We start from the raw sequence: 26,274 nt of genomic DNA, 5'->3' as shown, positions 1-26,274 counted from the left end.
GATACAGAGGAGAAACACATCATTACATGTTTGAACATGAACAATGCTTCAACAAGCATCCCCTTGTTTCTTAAATGTAAATTATCATTTTCTATACAACCCTATTGCTATCAGATGTATCCTCTGTTGTTTTAGAGTGTAATGAGTTAGCTTACTTTAAACAGTTTATTATACATTATTCCTTACAACTTGATTCTGTTGTTAATGCTAGTTTAATAGTCACACTAACATGAATGGGGGAAAATACAACTAGAATACTATTGACTATTATTCAATGCAACATTTTCACCATTTAAGAAATAATGGTGAAAATATTAATAGTAGTGAAGGTTTTACCAACCTGCTCTGTGTAGTTTGACGATTGGTTGTAAAACCATATCCAGTAGTCTGCGTTGGCTCTCAGTTTCTTGCTTGATGTGGAAAGCTTCATCCTCGTACTCTGTTAGAATTCTTCCAACGACCCCAAATATCTCTTCAGCAGCAGCAGATAGTCTCTGGTTGACCAAGGACTTCAATGTTTGTAGTAAAGCCATAACTCAAAACCTGCCCAAACAAACTGATACTAGATCTATTTTTAAAGAGCGGACCAAAACTAAAATGAAATGCTTCAGTTAGTGTAGAAAGGAGAAGTTCAGCTTAAAGTGACTCCAAGCTGAATAAACTCTTGTTAAATACTAACAGAGGGCCCTGATGGTCCAATCAGAGTGAGGGGGCGGGACAAAAAACTGGCCAATCACTGCTCCCAACAACAAGGCAATTCAATGAGTTTTATATCAAACATTAAGCAAATTAAACATATCAGATTCAGTAAAACAAATAAAAATAAAGTAAAAGCTGCATTATGTAACTTTCCTATTCTATCCCGTATTTGAACCTTGTTGCCTTAATTTAAAACATATTCAGGACGCAGAGCAAAATGGAACAAATTTAAATAAATTAAATGTCAGTGTAGAATAATAATGACACAATCTCAATGAAAGGCAGCAGCAAACAGGCATGCTTGTTTCTAGCTTAGATAAAAATAACAGAGTTGTTGCAGAGCTGCAGTTTTCAGGGAGTTTGTTCCAGATATGTTACACATTCATCTGAATACTATCTTTTAATTCTAGGGTCATAAAGCAAACCAGGTGACCTTAGAGTTATGAACGGGTGGCACCTACGCAAGACTAAAGACTTGAGTAGCATAGTTCTGAATGAGCAATCACCTGGTATATTTTAGGGACATCTGTAAAACACTGGTACAGTAGTCAAGACTACTATTGGACATTTTTCTAGATTCCGGTTGGATATAAATCATATAATCTGACTTTTACGGTGCTAATGTGGCTCGTTAAAGTTCTGATGCCATGACTACAACAAGGTTTGAAGCTAAGCGCCTAACTTTTAATCCATTGTCCTTGACTTCAAAACAAGTACTTTAAATTGATTTGTTCAATGCATGTTCTCAGTGTTTCTATTGGACATGGCATAGTAGATTTGTGTGTCGAGAAAAATGAACTTACTTATAGAATAGAGCAAAATATCTTATCTGCTATCCATTATTTATATGTAAAAGACAGCCCTCTCCCTCTCCACAAGTGCAGCAAAGCATTATGGTCATTGTAGTAATCCACCAGTGTCAGTGACATCACAGACACTTTGAAATACTAAAATATCTAAAAACACAAATTTCCCACATAAACCCCCCAAGAAATATATGGTTGCAAAAGGGCTGAAGTGGCCCTTTAAACATGCATTTGTGAAATGTGTATTTGACCATGAGAGGATTACTTCATACAATGACTATTGCTGTGTGCAGTGGGTGTGGTAAATTTAGGATTAGGAATGTGACAAATAGCTCAAGTTGCTTTTGTCACCTATCAGATGTCACAGGGATGCTAAGTATTTTCAAGTCTAAATGATTTAAATGCAAATGCTTCCCAGTCCTATATATACATGTTCCACTCCATTCACACTATACTGTAGGAGTAGGCTATATGCACTGTACTTATCACACTAAAAGGATCACATGCAAATTGGTTGGTCGATCCATTCAGCAATAGGGTTACACACCCTAACCCATTATCACCTGTCCATTAACAATGGGACAGACATGCTCCTAAACATTCCACAACATTCACAACCCATGTCTTCTAACAAGGTAGATAAAGGTGGGATTCCCGTATCCTACGACTAGAAATAATAATGCACTGGTATTGTACAGGTATTGTACTGGTATTGTACAGTAAAACTGGAAAAATGGACTTACTCCTGTCATGTTCAATGTAGAAAGTTAAAATAAAATATGTGTAGACTGTTTAATTTAATTAATACTATCATGTTCCTTATAGTAATTGTTTGGTACACAGGATGTAAAATGAAGCATTTTAAGAGCCTGCTCAGGGACTACAGATGCAAATTAGATTATGACTAACTCTGGCAGAAACGACCCCAAATATCTCTTCAGCAGCAGCAGATAGTCTCTGGTTGACCAAGGACTTCAATGTTTGTAGTAAAGCCATAACTCATTCACACTATACTGTAGGAGTAGGCTATATGCACTCTACTTATCACACTAAAAGGATCACATGCATTAGGACGTACTCCTGTCATGTTCAATGTAGAACGTTCAAGTAGAATATGTGTAGACTGTTTAATTTAATTAATACTGTTCCGTAGAGTAATAATTTGGCATGCAGGATGTAAAATGAAGCAGTTCTTGTCACTGTATTGTTCACAGTACAAGTTAACGGTGAAGCACATGTGTGTGATGAGCTTTCTGTAATGAACACACAAAGGATGTGTACAGTAGCTGTTAACCCTTTATTTGAAAAATAAGAAATTACGGACAGTGTTTTTAAAGAGTAAATAATTTCAGACAGCATAATACAGATAATCTAAACATAATCAAACTAAGTCATTGAAATACACGATGATGATATGTTAGTCCAAACAACACAGACAAGTTACAATTGCACCACTAGTCCGTGAATATTAATGAATGTGACATTTTAATTGCTTGCTATATCAATATCATCAGGTCATTATGCAAGTTGAAAATGTAATGAAATAATTGATGTATAGTCCATCATGTTTAATGTATATAGCTGGACTAAACTCAACATAATGCCTTATCTGAAGAAAACCACTCATAATTTAACAGCCTGTTCCTCTCTGACACGTCTTCATGTGTGTTTTTAGATTAATCTTTTGACTAAAGCCCTTGCCACAAACTGTACACGTAAAGGGTTTTTCCCCTGTATGAGTCCTCATGTGTACTTTTAATGCCCCATTATGAATACAGCCCTTGCCACAAACTGTACACATAAAGGGCTTTCCCCCTGTATGAGTCCTCATGTGTGCTTTTAAATCCCCATTCTGAGTACAACCCTTGCCACAAACTGTACACGTAAATGGCTTTTCCCTTGTATGAGTCATCATGTGTGTTTTTAGATTAATCTTTTGACTAAAGCCCTTGCCACAAACTGTACACGTAAAGGGTTTTTCCCCTGTATGAGTCATCATGTGTACTTTTAATGCCCCATTATGAATACAGCCCTTGCCACAAACTGTACACGTAAAGGGCTTTTCCCCTGTATGAGTCCTCATGTGTGCTTTTAAATCCCCATTCTGAGTACAACCCTTGCCACAAACTGTGCAAGCAAATGGCTTTTCCCCTGAATGAATCATCGCATGCCTCGTCAGACTTCCCTTGTGATTAAACATTGTGCCACAAACTGCACAAATAAAACGTTTCGTACTCATGGAGTGACTTTGTTTTGGTGATTTGAGGACATGGAGCAGCTTGTTGCTCAAAGACAAACCAGTCTTGTCACCCATTATCTCATCCCAGTCAGATTCAGAACAGTGTGAAGAGAGGAGCTGATCATCACTAGTTGGTTGTGATGGTCCACAGTCCTCTACATCAGATTGTGTTTCCATGCTTTTAGATGAGGTGCTGGCTACAGGTTCTGTTAGCATGTTTTCGTCATCTTCATGTTTCACTAATAGTAATGTCTCTGTTGATCCACCATCCTCCTCTGATCTTTGAAGTAGCTCATCGTGTTCTCCTTTAATCTGTAGAGACTCTGGTTCCTCTTTGATCAGACTGGAGGTTCTCTCCTCTTGTTCTCCTTTAATCTGTGGATACTCTGGTTCCTCTTTGATCAGACTGGAGGTTCTCTCCTCTTGTTCTTCTTTAATCTGAGGAGGCTCTGGATCCTCTTGGACCAGACTGAAGGTTCTCTCCTGCTGCTGCTCAGGGAATACCTCCTCTTTACACACAAGGGGGTGTATGGAGTCTAGACAGAAGATACAGAGGAGAAACACATCATTACATGTTTGAACATGAACAATGCTTCATTTCTAAAACAAGCATCCCCTTGTTTATCAAGTGTAAATTATCATTTGTTATACAACCCTATTGCTATCAGATGTATCCTCTGTTGTTTTAGAGTGCAACACGTTTAATGAGTTAGCTTACTTTAAGCAGTCTATGATTATTCATGGTCAACATTTAAATACATTATTACTTACTACTTGATTATGTCGTTAATGCTAGTTCCTCTTCCATTCCAAATAGTCACCATTGCCATTTAAGATATAATGGTGAAAATAGTAATAGTAGTGAAGGTTTTACCAACCTGCTCTGTGTAGTTTGACGATTGGTTGTAAAACCATATCCAGTAGTCTGCGTTGGCGGTCAGTTTCTTGCTTGATGTGGAAAGCTTCATCCTCGTACTCTGTTAGAATTCTTCCAACGACCCCAAATATCTCTTCAGCAGCAGCAGATAGTCTCTAGTTGACCAAGGACTTCAATGTTTGTAGTAAAGCCATAACTCAAAACCTGCCCAACTAAACGCTTCAGCTAGTGCAGAAAGGAGAAGTTCAGCTCTTAAAGGAGAACACCACACCAAAACACACTGGCCATGCATCTACCTTCATCCCTGTGCCATCATCCATAGTGCCCTTGATTTTTCTCATAGATGCCCCCTCCTCTACATCTCCCTCTGACTCCCCCCTCCCCTCCCACAGCTTGCATTTGCGCATGTTGTCCTCCTTCTAATGTGGGTATTTAGATAGCTCCAAACTTTATTTTTTTTTCACGTATCGTATTATTATAGTATACTGAGACTCACGCATGCGCAGTTTTCACTCTAGGCCAGCCGTTACATGTAATCTCAGACGTAGTCGATTCCAGACGAGATTCTCGCGAGACTTCAAGCTCCTGTCAACTCAACTCTGTGCTCTGCTCTTCCACGCCGCCGCCTACCACTTGTGTTTACATTGTTTAATTACATTCGCACGCGTGTCAAGCATTCCTACTAGTTGTCTAGTTTCATTTATTTGAGCAACAACATGCCTCGTTGTATATATCCAGGCTGTTCAACCGCAAAGACTAGGTCAACTCTAAAGAGAAAAAGTTTTCATGCGATAAGTTTTCATGCGATACCTACTTTGAGGAGACGTTGGCTTCTAGCACTACAGATGGATCTCAATAGCTCAGATGAGCAGACTCAAGGACGCATTATTTGCAGCGATCACTTCAAGGCAGATGATTTTCGTCCAAAACAACAAGAAGAAGAAACTATCTGCCTCGCTACATAAAAAGAAGGGTCACGGTCTGACCCAGGACCTTGTAGCTGTGAGGCAACAGCACTACTGAATGCCGATAAATACTATTGACTTCACACTGCACATTGAACACTTTGAATAAAAAATGTAAATGCCAAACTAGTGGGAATTACTACTGCTAAAATGGTGCTGCGTCAATTTATAACTACCTACTCCAGACTTATGTTACTTATCTACATACAAATTATATATATATTTTTTTTTCATTAATTTTCCTGTATTGAATCTGTAACACTATATTGTTGTTACTTCCAATAAGAATTGAGCATATTGGCTGAAGCGTGTCATTCTGTGACTCATTTAAAAAATGCACCCCAAAATAGTATGTATGATTGACATTATTTTAAAGGTTTGTCAATAGTACAATATTAATATATATAGTATCAATAGAAATACAATATAATGAATTATATTTGAAATAACACTGGCATTTAGATTAGATAAATAATGAGCCAACAGCATGAATTTCTATGGCAACTGTTATAGTCACATGGAAGGAAATTATAAATAATACAAATAGGTTTTTATAACAGTGACATTTATTAATTATAATGACAACATTATAAAAGCCAGTCGTTATATTGTAATTTACTTTCAATTTGAAAATGGATTGAAATGAACAAGGGAGAGAAACATTGTAGAAATTAGGCTATTAATCTCTAGGAAAAACCAACACTGATATCTCCTGCTTCCTCTAAGAATCCACGATACAGCCCGGATGGTGAGGGGTAGATGCTTCTTATTTTGGAAACCAAACATGATGGCAAAACAATTCTGTTGCCTTTCCCAAGCGTTTCTCCACGGAGGACGAACTCCAACACAATCCTATAGGAGGCTAGTCTGCATTGCCTGTGTTCGAAGAGAAAAGTTTTAGAAAAGGATTACAATAGGATTACAATTTACAACAATGTGTATGCTTGGTAGATATAGGCCTCTATCTGAGGTATAATATTCAGGGGGAGGGGGTGAATAGCCTCCCTGCTTGCATGCATTTATTTATTTTCCAGAATGTCAACGTTCATAAATACAAGTCATGTAATGGTGAATGATTAGATTTAGATCCGTAATCCGTTATTCACTTATGTATAATCATTGTAGGTATTAGTAATTATAATAGTAGGCTACGTTGTTGTAGACTATACTTACTCAACGGATAGGTGCCCGTCTTCTCCTTCTGGTTTTGGTCGTTTGTCCCAGTTTATTTTCTTGGTCATAAAATAACAATAATTCCAATACTCCTCTGTCGAGTAGATGGGGTAGAGGTAGATCTGCATTGTCTGTGATGCATGAGCGACGACGAGAAACACCTACTGTCTCTGTGTTTTCATCATCACTATACAGGCTTCGACCTCCACTCTTCCCATTCTCTGCTGCATTTACATTCCACTTCCAATGGCTTTAAATCGCAGTTTCCACATGAACACCAAAATAAATCCTCGGTTCTCTGCCGTACGCCTGGAAGGGGAACAGTAGAACCACCAGCTGCCTCGTTCATCCGTGCCGCCTCCATTAGACGCATATCTTCGTCGGTATACTCTGGCTCGTATAAGTAGGGCTCCTCGCCATATTCAAAATCTTCAGACATATACTCAACATCTTCTTCAACTTCGGCCATTATGAAACTAGTCTAGTTTGTTAATAATACAGAAAGATAAGGACTATAATGATGCGACGCGATCAGTCATCAGATTGCATGTAAACAAACAAGAGGGAGACTGGGAGAGATAGTGGATCACAGTTGAAAGGAGCGCTCCAGCTTGAAGTCTCGCGCGTCTCGCGAGAATCTCGTCTGGAATCGACTACGTCTGGGATTACATGTAACGGCTGGCCTAGAGTGAAAACTGCGCATGCGTGAGTCTCAGTATACTATAATAATACGATACGTGAAAAAAAAAAAAAGTTTGGAGCTATCTAAATACCCACATTAGAAGGAGGACAACATGCGCAAATGCAAGCTGTGGGAGGGGAGGGGGGAGTCAGAGGGAGATGTAGAGGAGGGGGCATCTATGAGAAAAATCAAGGGCACTATGGATGATGGCACAGGGATGAAGGTAGATGCATGGCCAGTGTGTTTTGGTGTGGTGTTCTCCTTTAACAACTAGCAGAGTTAAAGTGACTCCAAGCAGAACAAACTCTTGTTAAATACTAACAGAGGGCCCTGATGCTCCAATCAGATCGAGGGGGGCAGGACACACCAACAATAGAACAAAACTGGCCAATCACTGCTCCCAACAACAAGGCAACTCAATATGTTTTATATCAAACATTATACAATGACGATCAGATTCAGTAAAAAATATTAAAGTTAAAGCTGCATTATGTTACTTTCCTATTCTACCCTGAAATTGAACATTTAAATAATATAATCTCAATGAAAGGAAGAAGCAAAAATGCATGTTTTTAACTGTATAGATGTCTGTGTAAATAACAGTTGTTGCAGATCTGCACTGTTCAGGGAGTTTGTTTCAGAACTAAATTCTATGTTTTTATTCTAGGGTCATATTAGTTTCAACATACCTGCAATATGTACTTTTAAAAATATTATGTACATATTATTAACATGTTATCTGCATGTAGTTTTACCATCATCACCATCCGTACACAGAACTGTGTGAAGCATTTCTTTAGGACACATTCAATGTAGCAATAGTTCAAGTAAAAGGTGTGTGGTGTGTAAAATGAATACTCCTATCATGTTCCTTATAGTATAATTGGTTGGTATGAAGGATATAAAATTAAGCTGTTCTTGTCACTGTATTGTTCACATTACAAGTTGAAGGTGAAGCACATGTTTTGTTATGAGCTTCTTGTAATGAACACATGGATCTTCAGCTGTCAACTCTTAGACATTTTTCTTACAGGTATGACAGTACAGCACATCTGTTACAATGCATTCTATGAAGACAACTATTCTATAAAGAAAATCTAAACAAATTATACAACTAAGTGATTAAAATATACTAGGTAGGCCTACCACTAGTGTATGAATATTTATGAATATGACATTTTAATCTCAAGCAATACAACACAATATTTTTTGGTGTCTTCAAATTACTGCCCTCAATTTTATCTTCAATATATACTTTGCTCAGCCAATCATCACTATGGGGTGATCAGCCAATCACAAGCCAAAAGGAGGGGATATCGCCCCTCTCATTAGCACTCATCATTTACAGCTTTTTCCTCGTTGTGTGTCTTCATGTGTGTTTCTAGACTACCAGTCTGAGTAAAGCCCTTTTTGCAAATTTTACACTCAAATGGTTTTTCCCCTGTATGAGTCCTCATGTGTACTTTTAACTCCCCAGTGTAACGGCAGCCCTTGCCACAAACTGTACACGTCGTAAAGGGTCTTTCCCCTGTATGAGTCCTCATGTGTACTTTTAATGCCCCATTATGAATACAGCCCTTGCCACAAACTGTACACACAGAGGGCTTTTCCCCTGTGTGAATCATCATGTGTGATTTTAGACTACCGTTTGTTTGACAGCCCTTGCCACAAACTGTACACGTAAAGGGTCTTTCCCCTGTATGAGTCATCATAAGTGATTTTAGATTACTCATTTGACTATATTCTTTGCCACAAACTGTACACATGAAGGGTTTTTCCCCTGTATGAGTCATCATGTGTACTTTTAATGCCCCATTATGAATACAGCCCTTGCCACAAACTGTACACACAGAGGGCTTTTCCCCTGTGTGAATCATCATGTGTGATTTTAGACTACCGTTTGTTTGACAGCCCTTGCCACAAACTGTACACGTAAAGGGTCTTTCCCCTGTATGAGTCATGATATGTGATTTTAGATTACTCATTTGACTATATTCTTTGCCACAAACTGTACACGTAAAGGGTTTTCCCCCTGTATGCGTCATCATGTGTACTTTTAATGCCCCATTATGAATACAGCCCTTGCCACAAACTGTACACACAGAGGGCTTTTCAAAAATGCATGTTTTTAACTGTATAGATGTCTGTGTAAATAACAGTTGTTGCAGATCTGCACTGTTCAGGGAGTTTGTTTCAGAACTAATTTCTATGTTTTTATTCTAGGGTCATATTAGTTTCAACATACCTGCAATATGTACTTTTAAAAATATTATGTACATATTATTAACATTTTATCGGCATGTAGTTTTACCATCATCACCATCCGTACACAGAACTGTGTGAAGCATTTCTTATTTTCCATTAGAGTTACAGGCTTAGTAAAATGGATGCACACAGTAACATTAGGACACATTCAATGTAGCAATAGTTCAAGTAAAAGGTGTGTAAAATGAATACTCCTATCATGTTCCTTATGGCTTATAGTATAATTGTTTGGTATGAAGGATGTAAAATTAAGCAGTTATTGTCACTGTATTGTTCACAGTACAAGATGTCCATACTGGAGGTGAAACACATGTGTAGTGATGAGCTTCTTGTAATGAACACACATACAGGATCTGTAGCTGTCAAACCTTTATTTGAAAAAGAAGAATTTACGGACAGTGCTTTTTTACAGGTAGTTCAAAGTGTCGTGATGTCATGGACACTGGTCTCACTTCCTTCCTGAACTATACATGTTGTATCAGAAAGAGTCCTCTCCCTCTCCACAAGTGCAGCAAAGCATTATGGTCATTGTAGTAATCCACCAGTGTCCATGACATCACAGACACTTTGAAATACTAAAATATCTAAAAACACAAATTTCCCACATAAACCCCCCAAGAAATATATGGTTGCAAAAGGGCTGAAGTGGCCCTTTAAACATGCATTTGTGAAATGTGTATTTGACCATGAGAGGATTACTTCATACAATGACTATTGCTGTGTGCAGTGGGTGTGGTAAATTTAGGATTAGGAATGTGACAAATAGCTCAAGTTGCTTTTGTCACCTATCAGATGTTGTCACAGGGATGCTAAGTATTTTCAAGTCTAAATGATTTAAATGCAAATGCTTCCCAGTCCTATATATACATGTTCCACTCCATTCACACTATACTGTAGGAGTAGGCTATATGCACTGTACTTATCACACTTATCACACTTATAGGGTTACACACCCTAACCCATTATCACCTGTCCATTAACAATGGGACAGACATGCTCCTAAACATTCCACAACATTCACAACCCATTTATTCTAACAAGGTAGATAAAGGTGGGATTCCCGTATCCTACGACTAGAAATAATAATGCACTGGTATTGTACAGGTATTGTACTGGTATTGTACAGTAAAACTGGAAAAATGGACTTACTCCTGTCATGTTCAATGTAGAAAGTTAAAATAAAATATGTGTAGACTGTTTAATTTAATTAATACTATCATGTTCCTTATAGTAATTGTTTGGTACACAGGATGTAAAATGAAGCATTTTAAGAGCCTGCTCAGGGACTACAGATGCAAATTAGATTATGACTAACTCTGGCAGAAACGACCCCAAATATCTCTTCAGCAGCAGCAGATAGTCTCTGGTTGACCAAGGACTTCAATGTTTGTAGTAAAGCCATAACTCATTCACACTATACTGTAGGAGTAGGCTATATGCACTCTACTTATCACACTAAAAGGATCACATGCATTAGGACGTACTCCTGTCATGTTCAATGTAGAACGTTCAAGTAGAATATGTGTAGACTGTTTAATTTAATTAATACTGTTCCGTAGAGTAATAATTTGGCATGCAGGATGTAAAATGAAGCCGTTCTTGTCACTGTATTGTTCACAGTACAAGTTAACGGTGAAGCACATGTGTGTGATGAGCTTTCTGTAATGAACACACAAAGGATGTGTACAGTAGCTGTTAACCCTTTATTTGAAAAATAAGAAATTACGGACAGTGTTTTTAAAGAGTAAATAATTTCAGACAGCATAATACAGATAATCTAAACATAATCAAACTAAGTCATTGAAATACACGATGATGATATGTTAGTCCAAACAACACAGACAAGTTACAATTGCACCACTAGTCCGTGAATATTAATGAATGTGACATTTTAATTGCTTGCTATATCAATATCATCAGGTCATTATGCAAGTTGAAAATTGAATGTAATGAAATAATTGATGTATAGTCCATCATGTTTAATGTATATAGCTGGACTAAACTCAACATAATGCCTTATCTGAAGAAAACCACTCATAATTTAACAGCCTGTTCCTCTCTGACACGTCTTCATGTGTGTTTTTAGATTAATCTTTTGACTAAAGCCCTTGCCACAAACTGTACACGTAAAGGGTTTTTCCCCTGTATGAGTCCTCATGTGTACTTTTAATGCCCCATTATGAATACAGCCCTTGCCACAAACTGTACACATAAAGGGCTTTCCCCCTGTATGAGTCCTCATGTGTGCTTTTAAATCCCCATTCTGAGTACAACCCTTGCCACAAACTGTACACGTAAATGGCTTTTCCCTTGTATGAGTCATCATGTGTGTTTTTAGATTAATCTTTTGACTAAAGCCCTTGCCACAAACTGTACACGTAAAGGGTTTTTCCCCTGTATGAATCATCGCATGCCTCGTCAGACTTCCCTTGTGATTAAACATTGTGCCACAAACTGCACAAATAAAACGTTTCGTACTCATGGAGTGACTTTGTTTTGGTGATTTGAGGACATGGAGCAGCTTGTTGCTCAAAGACAAACCAGTCTTGTCACCCATTATCTCATCCCAGTCAGATTCAGAACAGTGTGAAGAGAGGAGCTGATCATCACTAGTTGGTTGTGATGGTCCACAGTCCTCTACATCAGATTGTGTTTCCATGCTTTTAGATGAGGTGCTGGCTACAGGTTCTGTTAGCATGTTTTCGTCATCTTCATGTTTCACTAATAGTAATGTCTCTGTTGATCCACCATCCTCCTCTGATCTTTGAAGTAGCTCATCGTGTTCTCCTTTAATCTGTAGAGACTCTGGTTCCTCTTTGATCAGACTGGAGGTTCTCTCCTCTTGTTCTCCTTTAATCTGTGGATACTCTGGTTCCTCTTTGATCAGACTGGAGGTTCTCTCCTCTTGTTCTTCTTTAATCTGAGGAGGCTCTGGATCCTCTTGGACCAGACTGAAGGTTCTCTCCTGCTGCTGCTCAGGGAATACCTCCTCTTTACACACAAGGGGGTGTATGGAGTCTAGACAGAAGATACAGAGGAGAAACACATCATTACATGTTTGAACATGAACAATGCTTCATTTCTAAAACAAGCATCCCCTTGTTTATCAAGTGTAAATTATCATTTGTTATACAACCCTATTGCTATCAGATGTATCCTCTGTTGTTTTAGAGTGCAACACGTTTAATGAGTTAGCTTACTTTAAGCAGTCTATGATTATTCATGGTCAACATTTAAATACATTATTACTTACTACTTGATTATGTCGTTAATGCTAGTTCCTCTTCCATTCCAAATAGTCACCATTGCCATTTAAGATATAATGGTGAAAATAGTAATAGTAGTGAAGGTTTTACCAACCTGCTCTGTGTAGTTTGACGATTGGTTGTAAAACCATATCCAGTAGTCTGCGTTGGCGGTCAGTTTCTTGCTTGATGTGGAAAGCTTCATCCTCGTACTCTGTTAGAATTCTTCCAACGACCCCAAATATCTCTTCAGCAGCAGCAGATAGTCTCTGGTTGACCAAGGACTTCAATGTTTGTAGTAAAGCCATAACTCAAAACCTGCCCAACTAAACGCTTCAGCTAGTGCAGAAAGGAGAAGTTCAGCTCTTAACAACTAGCAGAGTTAAAGTGACTCCAAGCAGAACAAACTCTTGTTAAATACTAACAGAGGGCCCTGATGCTCCAATCAGATCGAGGGGGGCAGGACACACCAACAATAGAACAAAACTGGCCAATCACTGCTCCCAACAACAAGGCAACTCAATATGTTTTATATCAAACATTATACAATGACGATCAGATTCAGTAAAAAATATTAAAGTTAAAGCTGCATTATGTTACTTTCCTATTCTACCCTGAAATTGAACATTTAAATAATATAATCTCAATGAAAGGAAGAAGCAAAAATGCATGTTTTTAACTGTATAGATGTCTGTGTAAATAACAGTTGTTGCAGATCTGCACTGTTCAGGGAGTTTGTTTCAGAACTAAATTATATGTTTTTATTCTAGGGTCATATTAGTTTCAACATACCTGCAATATGTACTTTTAAAAATATTATGTACATATTATTAACATGTTATCTGCATGTAGTTTTACCATCATCACCATCCGTACACAGAACTGTGTGAAGCATTTCTTTAGGACACATTCAATGTAGCAATAGTTCAAGTAAAAGGTGTGTGGTGTGTAAAATGAATACTCCTATCATGTTCCTTATAGTATAATTGGTTGGTATGAAGGATATAAAATTAAGCTGTTCTTGTCACTGTATTGTTCACATTACAAGTTGAAGGTGAAGCACATGTTTTGTTATGAGCTTCTTGTAATGAACACATGGATCTTCAGCTGTCAACTCTTAGACATTTTTCTTACAGGTATGACAGTACAGCACATCTGTTACAATGCATTCTATGAAGACAACTATTCTATAAAGAAAATCTAAACAAATTATACAACTAAGTGATTAAAATATACTAGGTAGGCCTACCACTAGTGTATGAATATTTATGAATATGACATTTTAATCTCAAGCAATACAACACAATATTTTTTGGTGTCTTCAAATTACTGCCCTCAATTTTATCTTCAATATATACTTTGCTCAGCCAATCATCACTATGGGGTGATCAGCCAATCACAAGCCAAAAGGAGGGGATATCGCCCCTCTCATTAGCACTCATCATTTACAGCTTTTTCCTCGTTGTGTGTCTTCATGTGTGTTTCTAGACTACCAGTCTGAGTAAAGCCCTTTTTGCAAATTTTACACTCAAATGGTTTTTCCCCTGTATGAGTCCTCATGTGTACTTTTAACTCCCCAGTGTAACGGCAGCCCTTGCCACAAACTGTACACGTCGTAAAGGGTCTTTCCCCTGTATGAGTCCTCATGTGTACTTTTAATGCCCCATTATGAATACAGCCCTTGCCACAAACTGTACACACAGAGGGCTTTTCCCCTGTGTGAATCATCATGTGTGATTTTAGACTACCGTTTGTTTGACAGCCCTTGCCACAAACTGTACACGTAAAGGGTCTTTCCCCTGTATGAGTCATCATAAGTGATTTTAGATTACTCATTTGACTATATTCTTTGCCACAAACTGTACACATGAAGGGTTTTTCCCCTGTATGAGTCATCATGTGTACTTTTAATGCCCCATTATGAATACAGCCCTTGCCACAAACTGTACACACAGAGGGCTTTTCCCCTGTGTGAATCATCATGTGTGATTTTAGACTACCGTTTGTTTGACAGCCCTTGCCACAAACTGTACACGTAATGGGCTTTTCCCCTGTGTGAATCATCATGTGACGTTTTAGATCACTATTTTGACTAAAGCAAGTGCCGCACACTGTGCAGGCAAATGGCCTTTCCCCTGAATGAATCATTGCATGCTGCTTCAGATTTCCCTTGTAATTAAACATTTTGCCACAATCTGCACAACTAAAACATTTCTTACCTATGTGACTCTTTGTAGAGTGTTTTGTTGATTTGAGGTCATAGAGCAGCTGGTTGCTTAAAGACAAACTATCTCCTCCCATGTGTTGTGTATTGTGCGATTTCAGTGTGTTTAAACCAGACTGGTCACCTGTGGTCTCATCCCACTCATCACTGTCTTCAGTGATGTCAGATTCAGAACAGTGTGAAGAGAGGAGCTGATCATCACTAGTTGGTTGTGATGTTCCACAGTCCTCTACATCAGATTGTGTTTCCATGTGTTTAGACGAGGTGCTGGCTACAGGTTCTGTTAGCATGTTTTCATCATCTTCATGTTTCACTAATAGTAATGTCTCTGTTGATCCGCCATCCTCCTCTGATCTTTGAAGTAGCTCATCATGTTCCCCTTTAATCTGTGGATACTCTGGTTCCTCTTTGATCAGACTGGAGGTTCTCTCCTCTTGTTCTCCTTTAATCTGTAGAGACTCTGGTTCCTCTTTGATAAGACTGGAGGTTATCTCCTGCTGCTGCTCAGGGAATACCTCCACTTTACACAGGTGTAGTTGTTTGAGGCAGAGCTGGGAGAGCAAACAAATTGATTGATTGAATACTATTGGCATAATACAGTATGACATGTAAACAGTACAGGCCAGGGTACAGTCAAACTAGTCTCTCAAGACAGACTGTTGCCTCGCGTCATTTCGAGGAACAACAGTATTTGACGATGGGATTCTCAGATTGCAGTTAAAAACAAACACCTTCAAAGGGATCACCGGAAAAAATAGTCATTGCGGTCTTGTTTCCATTCAGGTCCAGACAGTACAAGGAAAGACAGAGAGCTGAGGGCTGGACGGAGCTGCACCCCAAGGACTGACCGGCAACAAGTAAGTCACTGTTTGGACGTTATTATTCTTTCTTTGGGATATTTTATGTTGTCTTTGCAAACTGCCTCATGTTGGCCTGTCTATATATATATTTCCCCACAGATAATAAACTCAGACAGGTATATATATATATATATATATATATATATATATATATATATATATATATATATATATATATATATACCTGTCTGAGTTCATTATCTGTGGGGAAAGTCAAACCTCATTTAATGCGTAACCCTGGATTCAGCCTGCTGGTTCTGCACTGTCTCACACTAGCCCGCTTAATAAACATTAAATACATTTTCAGGTAGGTGACTACATTTCAGCCAATCAGGGGAAAGTGTTGAATTACCTTTGGAGCATAACGCTGAAGTATTTGCAACTTTGCTTCCCGGAAATCCGGCGGGAAATTAGTCCCATGGTTTGTTGTTGAAGAGAAAAACATGCCGCCGTTACGATGCGAAAACGAAGACGGCCTCCACAGCATGTTGTAGTCCAAACAAACCGCCCCGTTCACATGCATTGAACTCATTTTCCCAGAAGCCCTAGCAGCCCAGAGCATGGCTTGAGCATGGCTTTTCGTCATCATAACGCGACGGCCTCGTCAGGCGGGGGTAACGAAATTACTTAACTGAATTGCCTGGCCCTACAACAACCCACTCTGTCTGTCTGTCTGGTCATAGTTTTAACCATCATCAGCATTTCTTATTATATGCTAGATCTACATGTAGTCACAGGTTAAGTACAATGGACAGTATGCACTCTGTAACATTAGGACGTACTCCTGTCATGTTCAATGTATAAAGTAAAATATGTGTAGACTTTTTAATTTAATTAATACTACTATCATGTTCCTTATAGTAATAGTTTGGTATGAAGGATATAAAATGAAGCTGTTCTTGTCACTGTATTGTTCACATTACAAGTTGAAGGTGAAGCACATGTTTTGTTATGAGCTTCTTGTAATGAACACAAGGATCTTCAGCTGTCAACTCTTTATTAGACATTTTTCTTACAGGTATGACAGTACAGCACATCTGTTACAATGCATTCTATGAAGACAACTATTCTATAAAGAAAATCTAAACAAATTATACAACTAAGTGATTAAAATATACTAGGTACAATTGCACCACTAGTGTATGAATATTTATGAATATGACATTTTAATCTCAAGCAATACAACACAATATTTTTTGGTGTCTTCAAATTACTGCCCTCAATTTTATCTTCAATATATACTTTGCTCAGCCAATCATCACTATGGGGTGATCAGCCAATCACAAGCCAAAAGGAGGGGATATCGCCCCTCTCATTAGCACTCATCATTTACAGCTTTTTCCTCTTTGTGTGTCTTCATGTGTTTTTCTAGACTACCAGTCTGAGTAAAGCCCTTTTTGCAAATTTTACACTCAAATGGTTTTTCCCCTGTATGAGTCCTCATGTGTACTTTTAACTCCCCAGTGTAACGGCAGCCCTTGCCACAAACTGTACACGTCGTAAAGGGTCTTTCCCCTGTATGAGTCCTCATGTGTACTTTGAACTCCCCAGTGTGACGGCAGCCCTTGCCACAAACTGTACACATAAAGGGTTTTTCCCCTGTATGCGTCATCATGTGTACTTTTAATGCCCCATTATGAATACAGCCCTTGCCACAAACTGTACACACAGAGGGCTTTTCCCCTGTGTGAATCATCATGTGTGATTTTAGACTACCGTTTGTTTGACAGCCCTTGCCACAAACTGTACACGTAAAGGGTCTTTCCCCTGTATGAGTCATCATATGTGATTTTAGATTACTCATTTGACTATATTCTTTGCCACAAACTGTACACATGAAGGGTTTTTCCCCTGTATGAGTCATCATGTGTCTTAGTGTTATCACACTAAAAGGATCACATGCAAATTGATTGGTCGATCCATTCAGCAATAGGGTTACACACCCTAACCCATTATCACCTGTCCATTAACAATGGAATAAATATGGAATTCCCATAGCCTACAACCAGAAATAATGGAATCATTTGTGTTACAACTGGTATTGTACAGTGACATTATGCCTACTGTACATGCATGTAAACCACACACATCTACACACAGGAGACTCAAGACATCAAGAGTAACTGGTCAATCTTTTTTTCCCCTCTGTGTGTCTTCATGTGTGCTTTTAGATTACCAGTATGAGTAAAGCACTTTTTGCAAATTTTACACTCAAATGGTTTTCCCCCTGTATGAGTCATCATGTGTCGTTTTATATCACCTGTTTGACTAAAGCCCTTGCCACAAACTGTACACTTAAAGGGTTTTTCCCCTGTATGAGTCCTCATGTGTACTTTTAACTCCCCAGTGTGACGGCAGCCCCTGCCACAAACTGTACACGTAAAGGGTTTTTCCCCTGTATGAGTCATCATGTGTCGTTTTAAAACACTATTTTGACTAAAGCAAGTGCCGCACACTGTGCAGGCAAATGGCCTTTCCCCTGAATGAATCATTGCATGCTTATTCAGATTTCCCTTTTTATTAAACATTTTGCCACAATCTGCACAGCTAAAACATTTCTTACCTATGTGACTCTTTGTGGAGTGTTTTGTTGATTTGAGGTCATGGAGCAGCTGGTTGCTTAAAGACAAACTATCTCCTCCCATGTGTTGTGTATTGTGCGATTTCATTGTGTTTAAACCAGTCTGGTCATCCATGGTCTCATCCCACTCATCACTGTCTTCAGTGATGTCAGATTCAGAACAGTGTGAAGAGAGGAGCTGATCATCACTAGTTGGTTGTGATGGTCCACAGTCCTCTACATCAGCTTGTGTTCCCATGCTTTTAGACGAGGTGCTGGCTACAGGTTCTGTTAGCATGTTTTCATCATCTTCATGTTTCACTAATAGTAATGTCTCTGTTGATCCGCCATCCTCCTCTGATCTTTGAAGTATCTCATCATGTTCCTCTTTAATCTGTAGAGACTCTGGTTCCTCTTTGATCAGACTGGAGTTTATCTCCTCCTGTTCTCCTTTAATCTGTAGAGACTCTGGTTCCTCTTTGATAAGACTGGAGGTTCTCTCCTGCTGCTGCTCAGGGAATACCTCCACTTTACACACAAGGGGGTGTATGGAGTCTAGACAGAGGAGAAAGACATAATTACATGTTTGAACATGAGCTCTTGCTGTTAGTTCCATGCCTGCCCTAATGTTGTTTTGATTTCAGTGTGAAGTGTCATGCAAATGATTTTACTTCAACAATGCTTCATTTCTCAAATGTAAATTATCATTTGTTATACAACCCTATCAGATGTATCATCTGTTGTTTTAGAGTGCAACACGTTTAATGACTTACTTTAAACAGTCCATGATAATCATGGTCAACATTTAAATAAACTATTCCTTACTACTTGATTGTTATTAATGATAGTTTAATAGTCACAGTCACACTAACATGAATGGGGGAAAATACAACTAGAATACTATTGACTAGTAGGCCTATCAATGCAACATTATCACCAGTTCCTCATCCATTCCAAATAGTCACCATTGCCATTTAAGATATAATGGTGGAAATAGTAATAGTAGTGAAGGTTTTACCAACCTGCTCTGTGTAGTTTGACGATTGGTTGTAAAACCATATCCAGTAGTCTGCGTTGGCGGTCAGTTTCTTGCTTGATGTGGAAAGCTTCATCCTCGTACTCTGTTAGAATTCTTCCAACGACACCAAATATCTCTTCAGCAGCAGCAGATAGTCTCTGGTTGACCAAGGACTTCAATGTTTGTAGTAAAGCCATAACTCAAAACCTGCCCAAATAAACGCTTCAGCTAGTGCAGAAAGGAGAAGTTCAGCTCTTAACAACTAGCAGAGTTAAAGTGACTCCAAGCAGAACAAACTCTTGTTAAATACTAACAGAGGGCCCTGATGCTCCAATCAGATCGAGGGGGGCAGGACACACCAACAATAGAACAAAACTGGCCAATCACTGCTCCCAACAACAAGGCAACTCAATATGTTTTATATCAAACATTATACAATGACGATCAGATTCAGTAAAAAATATTAAAGTTAAAACTGCATTATGTTACTTTCCTATTCTACCCTGAAATTGAACATTTAAATAATACAATCTCAATGAAAGGAAGAAGCAAAAATGCATGTTTTTAACTGTATAGATGTCTGTGTAAATAACAGTTGTTGCAGATCTGCACTGTTCAGGGAGTTTGTTTCAGAACTAAATTCTATGTTTTTATTCTAGGGTCATATTAGTTTCAACATACCTGCAATATGTACTTTTAAAAATATTATGTACATATTATTAACATTTTATCGGCATGTAGTTTTACCATCATCACCATCCGTACACAGAACTGTGTGAAGCATTTCTTATTTTCCATTAGAGTTACAGGCTTAGTAAAATGGATGCACACAGTAACATTAGGACACATTCAATGTAGCAATAGTTCAAGTAAAAGGTGTGTAAAATGAATACTCCTATCATGTTCCTTATGGCTTATAGTATAATTGTTTGGTATGAAGGATGTAAAATTAAGCAGTTATTGTCACTGTATTGTTCACAGTACAAGATGTCCATACTGGAGGTGAAACACATGTGTAGTGATGAGCTTCTTGTAATGAACACACATACAGGATCTGTAGCTGTCAAACCTTTATTTGAAAAAGAAGAATTTACGGACAGTGCTTTTTTACAGGTAGTTCAAAGTGTCGTGATGTCATGGACACTGGTCTCACTTCCTTCCTGAACTATACATGTTGTATCAGAAAGAGTCCTCTCCCTCTCCACAAGTGCAGCAAAGCATTATGGTCATTGTAGTAATCCACCAGTGTCCATGACATCACAGACACTTTGAAATACTAAAATGTCTAAAAACACAAATTTCCCACATAAACCCCCCAGGAAAGATATGGTTGCAAAAGGGCTGAAGTGGCCCTTTAAACATGCATGTGTGAAATGTCTATTTGACCATGAGAGGATGACTTCATACAATGACTATTGCTGTGTGCAGTGGGTGTGGTGAATTTAGGATTAGGAATGTGACAAATAGCTCAAGTTGCTTTTGTCACCTATCAGATGTTGTCATAGGGATGCTAAGTATTTTCCAGTCTAAATGATTTAAATGCAAATGATTCCCAATCCTATATATACATGTTCCACTCCATCCATTCACACTATACTGTAGGAGTAGGCTATATGCACTCTACTTATCACACTAAAAGGATCACATGCAAATTGGTTGGTCGATCCATTCAGCAATAGGGTTACACACCCTAACCCATTATCACCTGTCCATTAACAATGGGACAGACATGCTCCTAAACATTCCACAACATTCACAACCCATTTATTCTAACAAGGTAGATAAAGGTGGGATTCCCGTATCCTACGACTAGAAATAATAATGCACTGGTATTGTACAGTAAAACATAAAATGGACTTACTCCTGTCATGTTCAATGTAGAAAGTTCAAGTAAAATATGTGTAGACTGTTTAATTTAATTAATACTCCTATCATGTTCCTTATAGTAATAGTTTGGTATGAAGGATATAAAATGAAGCATTTTAAGAGCCTGCTCAGGGACTACAGGTGTTAATTAGAAATGTAGAAATGTTAGAAATTAGAATGTTGGAAATGGAACATTATCAGCCAATTAACGTGAGTTACATAAACCCTTTATTTCGGCAACGTTTAGTGCGTTCTCTGACACACTCGTCTCAATAACCCACGGCGCCGCGGCCATTTAGTGGCATTTTTATTTTTCCCATTTTATCTCTGGCTTTTTCGGGTTTTCGGGCCTGACATTAGGGTAATTGTTGGGGTCGGGCCGAGCCTCGGGCCGACGCAGTTAGGGTAGGGCTGGGCCTTAACCCATTCTGAACGGGAACTCATTTTGGTGTTAGCATCATGTCGTGCTTTAGCTATTGAAAAATAACAGATCTACAAGCTCGTAGCGCGCCACTCGAGCTTGTAGGTCTGCTATTTTTGAAAAATTGAACGACTGACATTTTTAGAATCTGATCTCAGGTCAGAATTAGTTAATCAGACCAGTGTGTGTCCAGTGGAAACCTCATATGAATCTGATCTCAGGTCAGAATGGGTTAATTTCCAGGCCCGATGAGAACTCTACCACACACACAAAATGGCCGCTGTACGTGGCAACACAACTCCAACTCCCAGATATGAGGACCTCAGCAGCACACAGACGGGTGTAGTTGTTTGAGGCAGAGCTGGGAGAGAACTCCAACTCCCAGAGGGCCCTGCAGCACAGCACAGCACACAGTCAGGTGTAGTTGTTTGAGGCAGAGCTGGGAGAGAACTCCAACTCCCAGAGGGCCCTGCAGCACAGCACAGCATACAGTCAGGTGTAGTTGTTTGAGGCAGAGCTGGGAGAGAACTCCAACTCCCAGAGGGCCCTGCAGCAGAGCACACAGTCAGGTGTAGTTGTTTGAGGCAGAGCTGGGAGAGAACTCCAACTCCCAGAGGGCCCTGCAGCACAGCACACAGTCAGGTGTAGTTGTTTGAGGCAGAGCTGGGAGAGCAAACAAATTGATTGATTGAATACTGTATTGGCATAATACAGTATGACATGTAAACAGTACAGGCCAGGGTACAGTCAAACTAGTCTCTCAAGACAGACTGTTGCCTCGCGTCATTTCGAGGAACAACAGTATTTGACGATGGGATTCTCAGATTGCAGTTAAAAACAAACACCTTCAAAGGGATCACCGGGGAAAAAAAGTCATTGCGGTCTTGTTTCCATTCAGGTCCAGACAGTACAAGGAAGGACAGCGAGCTGAGGGCTGGACGGAGCTGGACCCCAAGGACTGACCGGCAACAAGTAAGTCACTGTTTGGACGTTATTATTCTTTCTTTGGGATATTTTATGTTGTCTTTGCAAACTGCCTCATGTTGGCCTGTGTATATATATATACTATATATATATATATATATATATATATATATATACCTGTCTGAGTTCATTATCTGTGGGGAAAGTCAAACCTCATTTAATGCGTAACCCTGGATTCAGCCTGCTGGTTCTGCACTGTCTCACACTACCCCGCTTAATAAACATTAAATACATTTTCAGGTAGGTGACTACATTTCAGCCAATCAGGGGAAAGTGTTGAATTACCTTTGGAGCATAACGCTGAAGTATTTTCAGCTTTGATTCCCGGAAATCCGGCGGGAAATTAGTCCCATGGTTTGTTGTTGAAGAGAAAAACATGCCGCCGTTACGATGCGAAAACGAAGACGGCCTCCACAGCATGTTGTAGTCCAAACAAACCACCCCGTTCACATGCATTGAACTCATTTTCCCAGAAGCCCTAGCAGCCCAGAGCATGGCATGAGCATGGCTTTTCGTCATCATAACGCGACGGCCTCGTCACCAGGTCCGCCACAAATCTTTTTAACACCATCGTGGCCCATGGCGTAAATCACCGTCAAGTTCAAGTGCACGGCCATGTGCCCGAGACGGAGATTGATAATCTCCGTCAAATTAGTGCTATATGAAAACTGACCGCGTCGCTCTACAGCCTAGAGGCGCATGCTGACGATGGGCACATTTTATTAATGGATTAAATACTGTAGGCCCGGGCCCTCGAGGTGAATGAAACACATTAAACAAATAGCGTGTTTCGCATATTAAACATGGATTAGACACGCCTTTTATCCACCGTTTGGCTTCCTCCCGGGGGACACGCAGGTATTCGTAGGTGATGTTTTGACGTGTTCTCTCGTCCATCTGCTCCACAGAGAGACTCTCGTGGTCACGAATGGTTCCATGGCGTGAACAGAGAGACGCTCTAAAAAATAAAATAAAATAAAAATATATTTTGGTGCGCAGTCCCTGCAACCAACTCGCGACCACAACCCCAGAACTAAAAAAAAACACAGCATCCATACACCCATACACTGCAATTGGCAATGGCACTGTAATTCGCCGATGGGTTTGTAAATAGCGTATTTTATTTTGGGGGGGAGGAGGGGGGAACTGGTGTATTTGTATTTTTCTAATGGGTAAACATGCAGGGCATAAAGCACTATAGTATACTAAGGGCAGACATGTGTAAAATAATACATGCATTCCAAACTCCCAGTAGCATTCAGAATAAAGTGTTTATATGGTGATCTATAGCGATTCAAACAGTACAGACCACCCCTCCATTCATTAATAAAGTGTTTATATGGTGATCTATAGCGATTCAAACGGTACAGACCACCCCTCCATTCATTAATAAAGTGTTTATATGGTAGATCTATAGTGATTCAAACGGTACAGACCACCCCTCCATTCATTAATAAAGTGTTTATATGGTGATCTATAGTGATTCAAACAGTACAGACCACCCCTCCATTCATTAATAAAGTGTTTATATGGTGATCTATAGTGATTCAAACAGTACAGACCACCCCTCCATTCATTAATAAAGTGTTTATATGGTAGATCTATAGTGATTCAAACAGTACAGACCACCCCTCCATTCATTAATAAAGTGTTTATATGGTGATCTATAGCGATTCAAACAGTACAGACCACCCCTCCATTCATTAATAAAGTGTTTATATGGTGATCTATAGTGATTCAAACAGTACAGACCACCCCTCCATTCATTAATAAAGTGTTTATATGGTGATCTATAGCGATTCAAACAGTACAGACCACCCCTCCATTCATTAATAAAGTGTTTATATGGTAGATCTATAGCGATTCAAACAGTACAGACCACCCCTCCATTCATTAATAAAGTGTTTATGTGGTGATCTATAGTGATTCAAACAGTACAGACCACCCCTCCATTCATTAATAAAGTGTTTATATGGTAGATCTATAGCGATTCAAACAGTACAGACCACCCCTCCATTCATTAATAAAGTGTTTATATGGTGATCTATAGTGATTCAAACAGTACAGACCACCCCTCCATTCATTAATAAAGTGTTTATATGGTGATCTATAGCGATTCAAACAGTACAGACCACCCCTCCATTCATTAATAAAGTGTTTATATGGTAGATCTATAGCGATTCAAACAGTACAGACCACCCCTCCATTCATTAATAAAGTGTTTATATGGTAGATCTATAGCGATTCAAACGGTACAGACCACCCCTCCATTCATTAATAAAGTGTTTATATGGTAGATCTATAGCGATTCAAACAGTACAGACCACCCCTCCATTCATTAATAAAGTGTTTATATGGTGATCTATAGCGATTCAAACAGTACAGACCACCCCTCCATTCATTAATAAAGTGTTTATATGGTGATCTATAGCGATTCAAACGGTACAGACCACCCCTCCATTCATTAATAAAGTGTTTATATGGTGATCTATAGTGATTCAAACAGTACAGACCACCCCTCCATTCATTAATAAAGTGTTTATATGGTGATCTATAGCGATTCAAACAGTACAGACCACCCCTCCATTCATTAATAAAGTGTTTATATGGTAGATCTATAGCGATTCAAACAGTACAGACCACCCCTCCATTCATTAATAAAGTGTTTATATGGTAGATCTATAGTGATTCAAACAGTACAGACCACCCCTCCATTCATTAATAAAGTGTTTATATGGTGATCTATAGTGATTCAAACAGTACAGACCACCCCTCCATTCATTAATAAAGTGTTTATATGGTGATCTATAGCGATTCAAACAGTACAGACCACCCCTCCATTCATTAATAAAGTGTTTATATGGTGATCTATAGTGATTCAAACAGTACAGACCACCCCTCCATTCATTAATAAAGTGTTTATATGGTGATCTATAGTGATTCAAACAGTACAGACCACCCCTCCATTCATTAATAAAGTGTTTATATGGTGATCTATAGCGATTCAAACGGTACAGACCACCCCTCCATTCATTAATAAAGTGTTTATATGGTAGATCTATAGCGATTCAAACAGTACAGACCACCCCTCCGTTCATTAATAAAGTGTTTATATGGTAGATCTATAGCGATTCAAACAGTACAGACCACCCCTCCATTCATTAATAAAGTGTTTATATGGTGATCTATAGTGATTCAAACAGTACAGACCACTCTTCCAGACCGGAATGAAAAAAAAAAAAAAAATCATTCGGAATGGGATGTTCTTTTCCAATTAAGGCGTTTACTACATGAGCATTTTTATTCTGATGACTGGAATGAATCCATTCATTCCGAATGAATTTCTGCATGTAAATATGGGGCCAGTGACTCCTGACACACACACACACG

The sequence above is a fragment of the Protomyctophum bolini genome, assembly GCF_963924005.1.
Source record: "Protomyctophum bolini genome assembly, chromosome: 17".
Taxonomy (NCBI): Eukaryota; Metazoa; Chordata; class Actinopteri; order Myctophiformes; family Myctophidae; genus Protomyctophum; species Protomyctophum bolini.
This window is presented reverse-complemented; position numbering follows the sequence as displayed.